Source organism: Lycium barbarum, chromosome 4, assembly GCF_019175385.1.
Source record: "Lycium barbarum isolate Lr01 chromosome 4, ASM1917538v2, whole genome shotgun sequence".
NCBI lineage: Eukaryota > Viridiplantae > Streptophyta > Magnoliopsida > Solanales > Solanaceae > Lycium > Lycium barbarum.
Genome location: NC_083340.1, coordinates 30,476,107 through 30,489,375, shown reverse-complemented (window position 1 = coordinate 30,489,375; position 13,269 = coordinate 30,476,107). Strand labels below are relative to the sequence as shown.

The 13,269-nt window shown below is 36.5% G+C and overlaps 1 long non-coding RNA gene across 1 annotated transcript; it reads right to left on the bottom strand.

The window, feature by feature from the left end:
• Window positions 1-615: 615 nt before the first annotated feature.
• LOC132635777 (uncharacterized) lies at window positions 616-4,917 on the bottom strand. Its single transcript, XR_009580741.1, has 2 exons — window positions 4,446-4,917; window positions 616-856 (listed from the first exon to the last, which is right to left on the bottom strand). It is a non-coding gene; the product is annotated as an uncharacterized LOC132635777 (long non-coding RNA).
• Window positions 4,918-13,269: the final 8,352 nt, after the last annotated feature.

Below are 13,269 nucleotides of genomic sequence, written 5' to 3'. Positions count from 1 at the left end.
GTTACAGCTTACCGAGGACATGACCTTAGATAGGAGGGTTTGGAGGACCCATATTAGGGTAGAAGGCTAGTAGATAGTCTCATTACCCTGCCTTATTAATAGTCGCATTATCGTAGTATAATTTCTTGTGCTCTAATTTATGCTATTATGTTATTATCTGTTATTTCCTGTGCTTTGATTATTCTATGTTATCTGTGTCGCTTGCGTTACTTCATTTCCATATCGCTTTGAATCTCTTAGCCGTATCTGACCTCTTTTTATGTTTTTATTGAGTCGAGGGTCTCTCGGAAACAGCCATCCTACCTTGGTAGGAGTAAGGTCTGCGTACACTCTACCCTCCCCAGACCCCACGTTGTGGGATTTCACTGGGTTGTTGTTGTTGTTGTTGTATGTGCCCCAAAACATTATGCCGCTTTTCTTTTTGTTTCCAAACCGAACTGATTTTCTGGTCTCATTTTTTACCTAAACAGACCTGAAAATATGTGATTGACAACAGTGTTTTTTTATTCACAAAACAAAATCTGGTTTTTGCCTCTTTGTGAAAACCAATTGTAACATGAAAATTTGTTAGGAAATCTTTAAAGAAAAAAAAAATCTCAAAAGGGGTGGAAGATAAGGACTAAATTCGTTGTTCTGCTCAGCCATTTTCCACCGGTTCGTTCACAAGCAATAAACAAATACGCTACAAATACAATCCATACAAAGTGTTAGTCAAAAATATAAACATGTATATATATGCTAACGCAGGAGGAGGATGACAGGGACGCTTGACACGAGCAAAGGAGGCTGCTACTGGTTTCTTCTCTGATCTGGGCAGAATTCGGAGTTACCATAACTCCAAATGCTCTCAAGGTTCCTCATGAAAAAAAGGATAAGGATTAGAGTTGTCTAGTAAACACACAGAACTAGCAAAAAATAGGATCAAGAAATTGGCCAAGAGAACCCATGATTATTAAGGAAAGCATGGTGAAATTGTTTAGACTCACCAATTATATAGACTAGCATATCAAGCAAATTCTTAATATTTTGGTAGGCTTAACTATCAGAAAAGAAAACCAAACTGGTTTCATTGTAGATTATCATCAAAGTTCTCCCATAGCAAACATATATCGGAACAGGTTTCACTAGACTCAGAGAGAACAAGTCAAGAAAGAAGAACATAGCCAAACAAATGCAATGCACTTCATGATGTTGCAGCCATTGAACTATTCAGCAGTCTCAACTCACTCCTAAAACCTTTGGGGTTGTGGTTTCTTCATTCTTTTAAAAAAAATTATCTACCACAAATTATGAACATGTATGTAACCATATTACTAGACACTGATAGCAGTAACAGGACGGGGTTCTACAAATATTTCATTATCTTTTCATACTCAAATCACAACAATACTCAAACAAACAAAGTCTTATGCAACATATAGAGGAAACAAGATTAGGTTCTGGTTCTATGATTCTCAAATAGCGGGTTCTTATCAGCTTACACACCCACCTATTTGCTTAATTCCAAAGATATAACCAAGTGATATGAGAGATCAAACACTCCTTCAACAAATCAGACGCCTCATTCGCTAGTTTGGATAACAACACATTCAAAACAACTATTTTAGATGGAAGATGCAGCCCCTATAGGCATGATTTCTAAAACAGTCTCAATCCCAAACCCGACAGAATGTTTACATTATTTTTTATTATTATTTTTTATTCCAAGTAATGCAAAGCTAATAGAAAATGATTCATGCTTTGCATCCAAAGATCCATAGTTGTTTCCAAACTTGAAAGAATACAACAATAACTAATTAAGCGCATATTTCTGTGAACTTAGTCACAAGGCAAACTGATACTTATGTTTTCTTTTCCATGATTATTTCTAAAAAAAAAAAAAAAAAGGAAGAGCAAACAAATAATTTAGGTTCTTACCTAGCAACACCCTGTACATTAACAAGTCTAGTTAAGCTCAAGGAAAATTACTCCAGCAAATAGTCAAACTAAAGGGACACATTTTTTTTTATTTGAAATTGGTAATTGAAATTAAAGGCACATTTGACACAAGATGAAATAAGGTTCAGCTAACTACCTACTGCTTCTTTCTCTGATCCCATTGTACTAAACATGCCAGTCCTTTGCTATCTTCTTCTATAGGTAAATTAAGTTAAGAACGCTTTTAAGATTTATAGCATGACAACTTAGCTAGTTACAACCATGTTGAAAAGACCACAAATGAACTTAGCCTCAACATGTTTCTTTGTAGATTTTGGGATTCCCCAAGTGAACTCCTAATCATACCATAGCATATTCCGGAAGAGAGGATTTTAAAACAAATGTAACAAGCGGAACCGGTTTAAACTTCATATAAAATGTTAAAGCTTAAATTCTACGATCTGCAACAGTGTAACATGGTATAAGATGAACAAAACAACTGAATCTGTATTTATAGAGATGACTTAAGTTTACTCAAACATTTCAAAATGTCGTAGCCGTAATTCTTAAACAATGAGAAAACTTCCATAGTTACAACAGACTTAATAGGTTTACTTAATCACCTAACATGAATTCTTATAGAAAAAAAACATAGCTACTTAGTTGATTTAAACCTTCTGTCAAGATGAAGTGAGAAAAAACACTAATAACAATGAACGTGTTTCAGTAGTTTCATGGATTCAGCATTAAACTAAGTATATTTTTTTTTCTAGTAGAAAGGAAGCAGAATTTCTAGCAGAACAAGATAACGTCATTTCCCAATCTTCGAGGCCTAAATACTCAGGATCCGAAATAAAATCTCGAGCACGTAATCGCGACAAACAACAGTCCCCATAAAAGGAACATTTCAACCAGTTTTATATTTAAGGACAGTGACATAGCATCTTAATAAGTTTAACAGTGGTCTAAACTCTATCAACTAGCATCGCGAGAGAAGAAAGTTCTAAATATACGCGCATTCCAGTTCACAGTACATTCAAACATATTTTCCCCGTCACTTTAACATGACACATAATAAATACTTGGAGAAAAGAAGCAGGACTCTTTAGACATTTATTCGCACATACGAGAAAACAAACAAATACTAAATATACATATAAGCTCCCATCATATTCTCACAAATTGGTGGATTTCCCCTTATTCTTAAATTCATAGCTTCAATCAGTCATAGTGATTTACGCTAAACGTAGGAACATCCCAGATCTTAACAAATAACTAAAACAGAAAATTAGCCAAGCGACTAAGCTAAACACATATTTGACGAATTTAATTTTCACAAACCGATAACTTTTCCTTTAATCAAGACAAGTAACTTTTTTTTTTGTCTAATCAAAATAGTGACCCCCGGTTTTTTTTCTCTCTAAAAAAAAGTTACTTTTCTTTTGTCAAAACAGTAACCTTTTCTTTAATCAAAACAGTAACTTTTCTCTACTCAAAATAGTAACTCTTTTTTCTAATCAAAATAGTAACCTTTTTTCTTTTAATCAAAATAACAGTTTTTTTTTAATCAAAATGATAACGTTTTTTTTTTCTTTTTATTTTTAGCTATATGATATCATCATATATTCACATATTTGGTTTCAGCACGGAGTCACGGCAAAACAGTCTTTAAGAGTATTTAAAGAAAGAAGATATACACAAGCGATAAAGTTACTTCAACAACCGCAAGTTTCAACTAATGCAAATTTATATAAGTCAGTGGTTTCCTTCCTAAACGCCCTTAGTTTGTATTAGCCCTTTACATGCTGCTTTTCAGAATGGAATGGTAAATACACTGATTGTGATGAGCGTACCAAACAGAAATTTAGTTGTGATGCAATTATTCACATAAGCCTCAAACTCAACAAGAAACAGGTCAGAGAACAGCCCTAAACGCATGACATGAACATATTCGATGTTCTAAGGGTTATATAAAATCAACCTTTGTACCGGTATTAAAGATAAAAAAATCCAAACAAGCAACCTGGTCGTCCACATATTCTGCCAATTAATCAACAGTTCCCTAAAGTATTCTTAGCTATTTTTTGTAAGCGGATTCAGACACACAGCAACAAACCAAGCTCAAATAGGCAAAACTGTGAAGAATTATTTAACAACTACATCGATATATACTCCTAACCACTGAAAACAAAAGTAAAGCAAGGGCGACAACTAACCTTTTCCGAGACAGCGAACTGAGGCTATTAAAAACTTAGAGTAAGAAATAAGATTTTCTTAGAATCCAAGTTTTTAGCAAAAGGAATTTTATGAGGGGGAAGCTTGTGAAAAATAAAAGGGATTTTTTTTTTTTTTGTGGTTGTTCAACCTGTCCTAAAACAGCCCATGGAGGCTGGTATTTATAGCCAAAGTCTTAGGTGTTTCAACAGCTTGTTCATGAGGCTTTTGCCTTGGAATTTCGGATTAAAGGGAGGGAAAATTCTGAGATTTCAAAAAGATGAAATGATGAAGAAAAAGTGACGGATTCTCACCTTTTTCAGAGGTGAAGTGAAAGGAAAGAGCTGTTGGGGCCAAAAATCCGAAAGGTTTCTCAGCAAACCGAGCTCTGAAGATGGGGTGAGGCTGTTATCCATCGAATCATCCTTGTATTCACAAGATTCTCACATTTGCCCTCTTTGGAAGTTGAACAAGCTAGTTTGCAGAGCATTAATGGCTCCTATAATCTGTTACAATAATATGCAGAATTACATGATTGTTATGAAGAAGCTAACTGAAGTGCCAGCTGGATTCAAGCTGTCCAGAAGTTAGTTAGGATTTAAAAGTTAGTTAGCAGTTCCAATTGTTAGTTACAGTTGTTATAAATGTTAGTTACAGTTGTTATATTGTTTTGTGTAGCTAATGACAGTTGTAATCTTGTAGATTAGATGCTAATCACTCATATAAGTGATCTATAAATACTTGTAACAAGATACAACTCATCATTCATGAATATACAAGATTAACTCTTCCTCTCTCTATATTTCTATCTTAGCTCTCTCTCGGATTACTCCCTAAATTGCTAGTTACAATTCTTCGACTAGAACCCTAGAATTGTCTATCCCTGTTGTTGATATCCATTTACTATTCCATAAACAATCGATATACACTGATATACAGTGAATATACATCAATTGGTATCAAAGCTGTCGATTCTCGGCAGTGAATTATGACTCGAAGTAGTGAAATTGTGACTAGAAGCAAGAATCAAGATAAACCACCAGAAGAAATGGAAGATCAGATGTCAAAAATCCAAGATCAGTTGCAAAAATTGCTTGAGGGAATGGCTAGTATGAACAATCGCAATATGCAAGCTGATAAGGAATTGAATGAATTGAGGGATACTATTAATCAGATACACCCTAGGGGAAAGGAGCAAGAAATAGGAAGAGCTGAATCTTCCTCAGTTGATAGAAACTGTCCAATGGAGGTGCAGCCTGAAGTTCGAACTAAGGAGAACCATAATGGGCATACACACAATGGTAACTTCTTTACTAGATACTCTAGACTAGAGTTTCCTAAGTTTTCAGGTCAGGACTTGAGAACATGGCTGTATAAGGTTGATAAATTCTTTGCCATGGATGAGGTTCCATTTGATCAAAGAGTTAAGGTCACTTCTATTCATTTAGAAGGAGAAGCTATTGCTTGGCATAGATCATATATAAGGTCTAGAAATTCTGTTTTAGACCCTACCTGGACAGAATATGTTTTAGCCTTAAATGAAAGATTTGGGGAGGAGTTTGAGGATCATATGGAGTCAATGAAGAGTTTGACTCAGACTGGTAGTGTGAAGGAGTACCAAGCTGAGTTTGATAGGCTGTTAACTAGGGTGAATCTGTCACCTGAAAACACTATTAGTTGTTTTTTGGGAGGGCTTAAACCTGAACTGAATAGGGCTGTTAAGATCCAGTCACCAAAGACATTAATGCAGGCTTATAAGATTGCTAGGTTGCAAGAAGAGGTCTTTGAAGCTCAAGCCAAGAGTTGGGGATTAAAACCTGTAGTCAGACACTCACAAGTCCCTATATTACCCACTCCTAATCAATTCAAACACCAGAATTTCCAAAAACCACCTATCCCATATTCAACAGTCAAAAAACCAGTTGAGTCACAACAAACAAGACCTAATAGAATCCCTGGTAGAAGGTTGACTGCTGCAGAAATGGATGAAAAAAGGGCTAAAGGTCTTTGTTTTTTCTGTGATGACAAATATATACCAGGCCATAAGTGTAATTCCAATAGACAAATTTATATGGTAGAAGTAGTGGATGGAGATACAGTTCTTGATGAAGCAATGGAGGAATCAGTAGTACCAGAGGTTATTGAAGAAGTAGATGAATTCATGACCATATCATTACAAGCTTTTACTGGTGTAACAGGATACCAAACCATAAGGGTAACTGGTTATCATGAAAAGAGACCCTTGCAAGTCCTTATTGACACAGGAAGCACACATAACTTCATTGACCAAGACATGGCCAAGAAGTTAGGATGTCAAGCAACCACCATCATGGCACAATCAGTTAGTGTTGCTGATGGAAGGAAAGTGCAAACAGCTTCAGTTTGCAGAAATCTTCAGTGGCTTCTGCAAGGTACTACATTTACTTCTGATTTCTTATTGCTACCTTTGGGCAATGTAGATATTGTTTTGGGTGTGCAATGGTTAAATACTCTGGGTAGAATATTGTTTGACTTTAAGAACAGAACTATTGAGTTTATGTATCAAGGCAAGAAACATGTCTTGAGAGGAGCAAGCAGTCAATTAAGATCAACTAAGGCCAAGACAATGAATAAAATTGAAGGAGGGGATACTCAGTTTTTTATGTTGACATTGCAATCTGGTGAAGAAGAGGGAAGTCATTGTTATAATATTCATGCTGCTCAGAGTGAGTCAATTGCCCCTGAGTTATCTGGTTTGATTGATCAGTATGCTAGCATTTTTGCCTTGCCTACTACTCTTCCACCCCATAGAGGTTCTTTTGATCATAGAATACCACTGGTGGAAGCTGCAAATCCAGTGAACAAGAGGCCTTATAGATATCCTGGAGTCAAGAAGGACATCATAGAGAAGCTGGTGCAAGAGATGCTTGACCAGGGAGTTATACAGCATAGCACAAGTCCTTATGCATCTCCAGTTGTATTGGTTGGTAAGAAGGATGGTAGCTGGAGACTTTGTGTTGATTACAGGGAATTAAACCAACTGACCATAAAGGACAAGTTCCCTATACCTATTATAGAGGACTTGTTGGATGAATTGGGGGGTGCAGTGGTGTTTTCTAAGATTGATCTTAGAGCTGGTTATCACCAGTTGAGGATGTCTGAAAATGATACCCATAAAACAGCTTTTAAAACACATGAGGGGCATTATGAATTCCTGGTTATGCCCTTTGTCTTAACCAATGCCCCATCTTCTTTCCAAAACCTCATGAATTCAGTCTTCAGACCATTGTTAAGGAAGACAGTACTAGTTTTCTTTGATGACATACTGATATATAGCAAATGCATGACTGATCATATTGAGCATGTGAAGGCTGTTTTTGAACTGATGCAGAGGTTCCAATTGTATGCTAAGATGTCTAAGTGTGCATTTGGAGTGCCTAAGGTGGAGTATTTGGGTCATTTTATCAGCAAAGAAGGAGTATCTACTGATCCTAGAAAAATTATGGCAGTTGAGCAATGGCCTATTCCAAATAACATCAAACAGCTTAGAGGTTTTCTGGGCCTTGCTGGTTATTATAGGAGATTTATCCAAGGGTATGGTGCTATATGCAGACCATTACATGACCTACTCAAGAAGGATGGGTACACATGGACTCCTGATGCTACTGCTGCTTTTGAAAGGTTGAAACAAGCCTTGACTTCTGCTCCTGTATTAGCAATGCCAGACTTCTCCAAACCATTCTTGGTTGAGACTGATGCTAGTGGCAAAGGGATAGGAGCTGTTTTGATGCAACAAGGACATCCTATAGCTTATATTAGCAAATCTCTAGCACCTAGACATCAAGCAATGTCTGTTTATGATAGAGAACTCTTAGCTCTCATTTTTGCTGTTACTAAGTGGTCACACTACTTGTTGGGTAAACCCTTTATTGTTAAAACTGATCAAAAAGCTTTAAAACATCTGCTAGAGCAACACATCCACACTGATTTTCAAATAGCTGGCATCTCCAAATTAATGGCATTTGATTTTACTATTGAGTACAAGAAAGGTGCAGAAAATAAAGCTGCAGATGCTTTATCCAGGAAACCTGAGTCTGAACTATTGGTTATCTCATTGTTAGTTCCACATGATTCCTTGTATAATCAAATCAAGGAAACTTGGACTTCTGATCCTGCATTGCATAACCTCATTACTAGATTGCAGACTCAGCCTATTAGGTCATTCACCTGGTGTAATGATCAGTTGAGATGGAAGGGTAGATTGGTGGTTGGTGCTGATCATTCTTTGAGAACTACTATCATTGATTTGTGGCATTCCACTACTCAAGGTGGACACTCTGGTATGGATTCTACTTTGAAAAGACTACAATCATTGTTCTATTGGAAATCTATGGCTACAGATATCAGACAATTCATCAATAAGTGTGATGTGTGTCAAAGACATAAGTATGATACATCTGCATATCCTGGGTTGCTGCAACCTCTTCCTATTCCTGATGGTGTATGGACAGATATTTGTTTAGATTTTATTGAAGGGTTACCTAAATCTAATGGTAAGGATGTCATCTTGGTGGTGGTAGACAGGTTAAGCAAATATGGTCACTTCATGAGCTTAAGTCACCCTTATACTGCTCAAACAGTTGCTCAGTCGTTCCTTGACAATGTTTTCAAACTCCATGGGTGGCCTGCTACAATCACAAGTGATAGAGATCCTGTTTTTCTCAGTCAATTTTGGTAGGAGTTATTTACTCTACAAGGGGTTCAACTTCAAAGATCCACTGCCTACCACCCTCAAACAGATGGGCAAACTGAGGTTCTCAATAGGACTTTGGAGACTTATCTAAGATGCTTCTGTTCTGATAGCCCTCATACTTGGTCCAAGTTCTTACCATTAGCTGAATGGTGGTACAACTCTACTTATCACACTTCCATCAAATGTAGTCCTTATGAAGTTCTTTATGGTCAAAAACCACCTCTCCATCTCCCTTACCTAGCTGGTGAATTATCTTCTGAGATGGTAGACAGATCATTGGTTGCTAGGGAATCCATCATACAGCTTCTAAAGTTTCACATTCTTAGAGCTCAACAAAGGATGAAGGACTTAGCTGATAAACACAGATCAGATAGGAATTTTGACGTAAGTGATTGGGTGTATCTCAAACTACAACCCTACAGACAGATTTCTGTTGCTACTAGACCGTTCAACAAGTTGGCAGCTAAATATTTTGGCCCTTATCCCATTGATGCTAGAATTGGCCCTGTTGCATATAGGCCCTTACTCCCTGCTGATGTTCAAATCCACAACACCTTTCATGTATCACAATTGAAGAAGTGTCATGAAGTGCCTACCAGCATCAACCACCCTCCTGTTTTTCATCTATCTAGTCCTTATTGCCCTTCCCCAGAACTGGTGTTAGATAGCAGACTTGTGAAGAGAGGAAACAAAGTTGTTGCTCAGGTGTTAGTGAAATGGACAGATATTGATGCTTCTCAAGCTACTTGGGAATATCTTACTGATTTGACACACAGATTTCCTGCTTTTCAGTCTTGAGGACAAGCCTGTACTTCTGTAGGGGGTATTGTTACAATAATATGCAGAATTACATGATTGTTATGAAGAAGCTAACTGAAGTGCCAGCTGGATTCAAGTTGTCCAGAAGTTAGTTAGGATTTAAAAGTTAGTTAGCAGTTCCAATTGTTAGTTACAGTTGTTATAAATGTTAGTTACAGTTGTTATATTGTTTTGTGTAGCTAATGACAGTTGTAATCTTGTAGATTAGATGCTAATCACTCATATAAGTGATCTATAAATACTTGTAACAAGATACAACTCATCATTCATGAATATACAAGATTAACTCTTCCTCTCTCTATATTTCTATCTTAGCTCTCTCTCGGATTATTCCCTGAATTGCTAGTTACAATTCTTCGACTAGAACCCTAGAATTGTCTATCCCTGTTGTTGATATCCATTTACTATTCCATAAACAATCGATATACACTGATATACAGTGAATATACATCATAATCTCGTAGAGAGGGTGAGGGGACTGAAGGGACGCGATGGCGGTGGCGTCGAGGATGGCTTTTGTACGCTGGTCCGTCGATGGAACCGACGGTGCTGGGAGACGGCGTCATTTGGTTAGGGCTGTTTGGTTCTGATTAGAGTAGAAAGAGTTAGGGGTTTTAGTTGGGGTTTAGGTGTTGGGCCGGGTTGGGTCGGTGGGGAATTAGGCTATGGATATTTTGGGCTACTGATTTTGGTTTAGGGGGAAAGGGAATTGACCCAATATTAGGTAGGTGAATTAATTCCTCATCCCTTTTTACTTTAATCAATTAATTAAAATATGCTTCTTTGTCCTAATTAATTCCCAAAAAATATACACTTATATAAATTCTAATTCAAGTAATTTAATATCCGTATTTAGTTTTAAAATAGAGTAAGAAGATGATTAATATAGTAATAAATAGGATTAAAGGAAAAACGCCAATGCCGATATTGATATACGAATATCAACACTATTTCTGAGTGGTTTAATTGTAAAGGATGAGGTTTAGTAATGTTTAATTATAAAAAATATGATGTTTGGTGATTTTTAAGAAACGATAGAAACCTTTCTTAATTTTAGAGAAATAATATCTAAAAAATAGTGTAGTAATTAGTGAAAATATTCCAAACTTATTTTTGGGGAATTTTCAGGACTAAGAAGCATAGTGAAATTAATTAAACAAAAAAAGGAGGGCCAAAATTAGGTGTTAACAGCAATTGAGTAGATAAGCATGGGGGTCGTAATATCCGCCACCGATCGGATATTTCTACACCTTTTTAGGTCGGTTACTCAACTGAAAAACGTGTTGCTATCTAGAATTGTAAACAGGGTAGGACTCCTCTACTATATAAAGAGGAGCACCCCCTCATTTTTCACCCTCTATTATTTTACGCACATGCAAACTCTAAGCAATTGTATTCAAATTCTAAGCTATTGTTCTACATTTTCTTTAAGTGTTCATCAATTATTCATCAACATTTTACACGACTCGAGCCCGGTTCCAATAATCCGAGCTCGGTTCTGTTACTCTTTATCAATGACAAGGTTCTTTATTTCGTCGGTTTGATCACTAACTTATTCCCATATCATTATTTGTTGTTATTTCATCATACGTATTAAATTAAATCACATATCCTTTGCACCGCGTATAAATTCAACTGTTGCCTGCTTTAAGGGTAAACACACACAAAAACGTTTCTTCTTCTCATTCTCCTTTTCACATATAGTCTACTGAAATTCAAACACTATTTAAGTGGTAACTCAAGGAGAACTAACTATTTTTTAACTATTATACAAGCGTAAATTGTATTTAAATCAACAATGTGGCTACCTAATATAGATTTGGGGAAAGATCACGCATGCCCACTCAAACCAAAATAATTACCTGCCCATATCCCCATTACTTTCGTACCCTCAGAAAAAATCAAAAATATTTACCCGAGAAGCCCCCCAGTTATGATACCAACATGGTATATAAATATACTGAGATGGTATCACGGAAGATACTTCAGTCCTTCTCTTAGTCCTCCATGATACCATCATAGTATATAAATATACTTAGATGGTATCATGGAAGATGCTTCAATCCGTCTCTTAGTCCTCCATGATACCATCATGATATATATACTGAGACGGTATTATGAATGATCATGCTCATTTATTAAAAATGACACACTTTTCTCAAAAAAAAACTATATGATACCATCGTCTTATATGCATATACCGTAATGGCATCATGAAGGACTGCTTCAGTCCTTCAATGAGACACTTCTCAGGACCATAGCACCATCATGGTATATAAATATACTAAGATGGTATCATGAAGGACTATTTTAGTCCTTCTCTTAATCCTCCATGATACCATCGTGATATATAAATATATTGCGATGGTATCACGGAAGAAGGGGTTTAGCCAAGGAGTATGTCGGGTAAATCAGTCGGTGAAGGTAGAAGCGAAAATAGTTTGGGAGGGGGCATGAGCCGGTAAATATTCTATATTTTAGGGTATTCAATGATGAAATTTTCCCTATAGATTGGGGATTGCTAAAATTTGAGCATGAACTATGGGCTAGCACGACTTGGGCCTCATGTTTCATGTACATGATGGATAGAACCTTTAATCGAGGTGGAATCAAGAAGCTCAGTCAGATATTTCTTCTATCACAACCAATTTTCCAGTGGAATCAGTGCTAACTACTAACTAAATCTTACAGAGTTATAACTATATGTTATTGTGTTATGAGTGAATTAAGTAATCACCATTCTGTTGAGTAAGGAACAAGCTACACGTAGACTTAAGCCTTTTGTAACTTATTTAAATCATTGCAGTGAAAAAAAATTCAAGGACTTGATAATTCTTTTACTTCTACGCTTTTTGGGATATGGGTTATATCTTCTGGCTAGCCCATTATGGTTCTGGTAGTAGTAGTCTAATCAATTTCTTCGTCTTTCAAAGGATTAGACCAGAAGCATAGTCAACGGAGGCATTTGCCCAATCATTTTTTGTTGCGCGGCTTTGACCTTCAAGGCACCCGTCTTTTAATTTTTGTCCCTCAAATTGTTGATATTTAATTTTTGGCCTTCGATTAAAAAAGTCACCAAAATTATCTTGAGGTTCCGGATTCAAAATCCCGCTCAGTCAAAATTTAAAAAAAAAAAATTGCAAGGCAAGTTTGCAGGCAAAGGTAGAGTTTGTCTTATGCCTGAAGGCAAACTCTGCCTTATAACTCTGTCTTATAAGGTAAAGTTTCATGCAAACTCTGTCTTAAGGAAGAGTTTGCTACATTAAGGCAAACTCTGCCTTAAGGAAGAGTTTGCTACATTAAGGCAAACTCTTCCTTGTGATATTTTTTTAAAATTTTTTGACTGAGCGGGGATTCAAACCTGAAACCCAGAAATTTTTAGGCGAAGGACGAAAATTAAAGACCAGCAATTTGAGGGACAAAAATTAAAGACCTCTGGATTAGGCCAATCGTGCAAATTGCCCCCCAATTGGTTAATTGACATTTTTTTTGCGCGGATTATTCTTCATTTGGGGTGGTCTTTACGTTTTGCCCTTCAAATTGGTGGTCTTTAAGTTTTATCCATTGCCTAATAACCCGAGGTTGTG